Source organism: Cricetulus griseus, unplaced genomic scaffold (assembly GCF_003668045.3).
Source record: "Cricetulus griseus strain 17A/GY unplaced genomic scaffold, alternate assembly CriGri-PICRH-1.0 unplaced_scaffold_2, whole genome shotgun sequence".
Lineage (NCBI taxonomy): Eukaryota > Metazoa > Chordata > Mammalia > Rodentia > Cricetidae > Cricetulus > Cricetulus griseus.
Window position 1 is genome coordinate 7,900,256 of NW_023276919.1, and position 5,267 is coordinate 7,905,522.

Below are 5,267 nucleotides of genomic sequence, written 5' to 3' on the forward strand. Positions count from 1 at the left end.
TCAGCTGTAGTATTCAGGCAAAGAAGAACAGCTTCATAAAATTAAACTAATACATCAGAAAAAAAACAACACATAGTTACTTCATTAAGCAAATTTTCTTTAGCATAAAAGTAACACATTTTGAAATAAGGTTCTACAGAAACACACTTTTACACTAAGGTCAGTATTTTGCTTTAAGTTGCACACATGTATGTGATATTTTAGAATGCCATGACCGATGATGATGTGCATATTGATTTCACTTGGGAAGAGTGGACTTTGCTGGATACTTCTCAGAAGAATCTCTACAAAGATGTGATGCTGGAGACCTATGAGAACCTCAATGATATAGGTAAGAGTATATTTTCCTTCCCATTTTAAAATAATAGGACAACTGTTCCTTGGTTATTGGTGCTCTTCTTTAATTTGATTGAGAAAGAAAAAGAATGTAATAAATGAATCAAAGCTCACTGAGGACAGTGACATATTTTTTGCACATTTGCATATAGTATTTCTCAATAATACTCTATACATTTTCTTGCCCTATATTTTAGGATACTCTTGGGAAGACAATATTATTGAAGAACATTGTGCAAGTTCAAAAAGACATGACAGGTAACTTTCAGTTACAAGCTCACAGAAATGTGTCTCTGAAGAAATTGAAATGTGTCCTGAAGTTTGAAACAGAAACAGCAGTGTATTTAAGCACAGCATAATTTGCATTGATGAGTATTAAATTCTCACAAGAACATAGCAATCAATTTCAGGTAGTTTAACTGCATTTGCAAGGCAATATTTTAAGAAAGAAGATAAGGAAATAATGCATTGAGAGAACCTGCCACTTAAATCATTACACCACGAGAGCTATGCTGTAGTACCGTAAATCCACTTATTTCATACTACCTTTATTCCCAGAGATATAGACAAGATTGAATTGATAGTCATATCTCCATAACTTCCATTAAGCAAATATTCCTTAGAAAAGTTGGTTTTACTCATGTACTTGCTGTGACAGGAGCAATTATTGTCAAAATTCGAGGGGCAGTTATTTTAGGGAATGTGTAATCACAATAACATATATCTATAAGGAACAGAAAGTCAAACTGAATTAAATGAGGAAGCCTCTTCTTTCTAATCTTTACATTATTAAGAATATCATGTACTAGTCAGGATACAAGCGATTTCAGCAAAGAGATAGGTAGAACATGATATACCTCTCTTGCAGGATACTTAAAAGTGGTGTAGTAGTCCCCAGTTTGAGCATACTTGCTGAATTTGATTCAAGTGTACCAGTAATTTGTTTTCCATCTTCATTGATAATACACCAAGCTCACTCTGTAGAAAAGCCCTATGACTCTATGACTGTGTAAATACTTCTCTTTGTTGTAGTTCATTAGCAAATATATTATGACTCACAGAGAAGGAAAATTAAAATACAAAAAGGATGATAAACTTCTGAATTTTTCTAGTTCTCATTAAATGAAAAATCATCTGTAGAAAAAGGTTCTGAAAATGAGAACCATGTAATAAAGGCTTATATATTCACAGCTATATTCAAAGATACATGCAACCCTTAAAGTAGGGGAAAAGAAGAATGTAAGCACAGTGATAAAACTATATCTGATTCTTCTTTACAACTAAAATAAATTGTAATATTAATTTATACAAGTAACAAGATTTGACATTGCATTGAATATGGTAAAGCATTTACATATGACCCTTTTCCTGGCAGGCATGAAAGAAGGCAAACTGGAGAGAATACACACAATGTGATGAAGCCTTTGAAAATAACAGTTATCTCCAAAGTCATGAAAGGAAACACACTGGAGAGAAATATGAATGTAACCAATGTGGTAAAGCCTTTGCATATCACAGTTATCTTCTTATACATCAAAGAAGGGGAGAAAACCTACGAATGTAATGAATGTAGTAAAGCCTTTTCTCAGCACAGTACTCTTCAAAGGCATAAAAGATCACATACTGGAGAGAAACCCTATGAATGTAATCAGTGTGGTAAAGCCTTTTCTCATCACACTGCTCTTCAAAGTCATAAAAGATCACATACTGGAGAGAAACCCTATGAATGTAATCAGTGTGGAAAAGCCTTTGCTCATCACAGTACTCTTAAAATACATAAAAGATCACATACTGGAGAGAAACCCTATGAATGTAATCAGTGTGGTAAAGCCTTTGCTCAGCACAGTCATCTTCAAATACATAAAAGGACACATAATGGATAGATACCATAGGAAAGTAACCAGTGTGGTGAATCTTTTTCACCACAGTAATTGACTGCATCAGAAATTAACTTATACTTGGTGATTATGGAAATTTCCAAGGCCAAATCTCAAAAAAATGAGGGAAATGTACCAAAGAAATGATCAGGATGGAAGCTGACAATAAATGTCTTTAAAAGATGGTTGGCTAACCAAAACCACAAGAGTGAGTTTATCTCCCATATGATAATAGGCATCATTGGGAGATCAAAAGTCCACATGTGAGATGTACCCCTGCTTGATTTTATACCTCCTGCTAGGACAAATTAGGAACTTTCAGGCTCGAAGTCTGACTTGTCTGAATGGGCTCATATTCTGCTTCCCTGATACCTGCAAACATTCAGTTTGGAACCCTGAATGGTGGTGCCTTGTTGGGAGCCATACAGGTTGGCATTAACCTTTAGGCCTAAACTTGGCTCACCACATGGTTATAAAACTGTCTTTTGATTATAAATGACTCCCAGAAGCATGAGTACCCAGAAGGAACAACATGACAGAGACGTCAATCTATTGTTCCAAACACAGGTCCACTTACCTAAGCAACCCTCCTGCATCTCATCATTTACCTAGGTAACCCTCCTTCTCCCCACCACTCATAAACTTTTGACCCTGCCAACATCTTTCTGTAGTTTACTAACATCCTGCTTAAATGAACACCTTTATCTTGGGCTCTTCTCCCCCTCCCCCTTTACCTTATAATACTGACTCTATAGGCTAGCCTGGAAAAAATAAAATTTGCCACTTAATCAGAATCCTGTCTGTGGTCATTCTCTCTTGTCACTTGTCCCCATCTCCCCCAGATATCTTGCTGTGGATTGCTGTTCCACAGGTCGAGACAATTACAGTGACTATAGAGGACATACAGATTGTGGCAAGAACCTGAGATTGATGTCACTCTATGGTTTGCTCCATATGATATTTCCAGAGCTGTGGAGAATGGAAGAATTTTTAGGGAGATACCTTAAGTTTTGATGCTCAAGTATCAAATGCCACACAGGATTCTTTGGTTGTAACTGAGGACAAGCTGACATATACTGTATTTTGTTTCCACTCAGGTGTGATGGGTCAGGCCCCTTCACTTCTTCCACTCTTTAGTTTTTGGCAACTCATGCTGTTGTCAATGACAGTACCCGCAGTCCCTACTGGAACTGTAATGCTTCTCAGTCCACCCCAGCAATCACTGGTACCTGCCTGATTCGCAGGAATAAGGTCGTTCTATGTGATATTTATGTCACCCCCATTGAGTAATATCTAGTAAAAGAGTAGACACCATAAAATTCTAAATTCCAAGTGAATTTCATTTGGGAAAAGAATGATTCCTCCAGATAAGATTCTATCTACTGTAGCAATATTTATGGCTTCTCTGAACATCTTGCCGGAGAGGCAGGACTTGAGGCTTTAGGTAGGCTTTCAGATGGAAAAACTTTTAATATATGGCTTACTTTTATTTCTTAGCTGTGCATACCACTTACTTTCCATCGAAATCTGTTATGACCCAAGGATGAATTACTTATGTCTACATCACTGTTCCAAAAAGCATCAGGCAGGAATTATCTCCCTGTTTTTCTATTAATAACAACATGTTCAATGCTGAAACAATAAATAATCAGCAGAAATGCATTCAGCAGACTTTCTTCAAATATTTGCAAATACTTTATTCACACCTACTTAAAAGAACTAAGAAGGGGATAAATTGGGAAAGAAGAGGAAACTGATTAATTTTTTTAAAAAAATGGATAAAAATAAATGTTATATAAAAATTTGGCTAAAAAGTGAGCTTAGCAATTAAGAGAACTTGGTATTGTTGCATTGGACATAGATTGTCCCATCCTGCAGGACATCAACCTGGGGCAAGAGAGTCAGGGATAGGGAATGGGGACAAGAGACACAGAAAGAACGGCCACAAGACAGGATTCTGATCAAGTGGCAAACTTTACTTTTCTCAGGCTAGCGTATATAGTCAGGATATGGAAAGGGGCTGAATGGGTTGTTTGTGCACCAGGTGTTGGTATAGGCAGGATATTAGGAAGCCACAAAGAGGATGTTTGGCAGGGTAAAGTGTTTATGAGTAAGAGGTCCAGGAAGGGGTTGCCTAAGTGACTGATCCTGTGGGTCAAGTTGTTTCTTTTCTTGAGCTGAGGTTCTAAGGAGCTGCTATGTAAAGGTTAACTATGTGGCCTGCCAAGCATGGCCTAGGAACTCATGCCAAGCCCTGAGATTCGGCTCCCAACAATAGATTACATATGTAGAAACAGTGGTTGCTAACCATCTCCTGCAACTTCTGTTCCAAGGCAACCATTTCCCTCTTACGGTGTCTTCAGGTACTGCAAACATCCAAATGTGGACAAACACACATATATATAAAGTTTAAAAATAAAATTCTGTACAGTAATATCATAGCCTTGAGATAGACAGCAGTAATTACTTGTCAAAAGAATTCTTTCTGGTCCTCCATAGAAGCATATGTGGCCTTCCTCTGAGGAAGCTTGCTCAGAAGGAAAGAAATAACTATCATTCACAGTGTGCATTTGTGTTTTCCCATTTTTTTTCAATTTGTGTTCTACGTGCTTTTATGTGTGAGGACTGTGGTACTGATATATCTTTTACAATTATCTCTAACAGTATACATTATAATGTACTATATTAAATCACACATTATAATATATTTATATCTACATCATAACATATACTCTAAAAGATAGTTTTTCTCTGAAAATCTCCATCAGCCTAAATAATTAGAGTTGCAATCTTCTATCCCTATTAAATTTTCCAAAGTATAACCTTATGCCAAAGTAAAGGAGATTTACTGATGACAGTAGTAAGTATTCAGCCATTTGTATTGGCCTGGACTTGGATTTCTGACTGGATATGCCTTCAGCTTCAGCTACTAAGAGGGCTACCGTTGCTTTTTCACTGTGTTCCCTTTTAAAAGGGCCCTGCCCATCTCCCATTCTGCTCTCCCTCTCTCCCTCACTGTGTCTGTCTCCTCTCTCTCTCTCTCTCTCTCTCTCT

The 5,267-nt window shown here is 37.0% G+C and overlaps 1 long non-coding RNA gene across 1 annotated transcript; it reads left to right on the forward strand.

Moving 5' to 3' along the window:
- The first annotated feature begins 207 nt into the window (after positions 1–207).
- On the forward strand, positions 208–1,739 carry LOC103164544. Its single transcript, XR_004772633.1, has 3 exons — positions 208–331; positions 534–594; positions 1,712–1,739. It is a non-coding gene; the product is annotated as an uncharacterized LOC103164544 (long non-coding RNA).
- Positions 1,740–5,267: the final 3,528 nt, after the last annotated feature.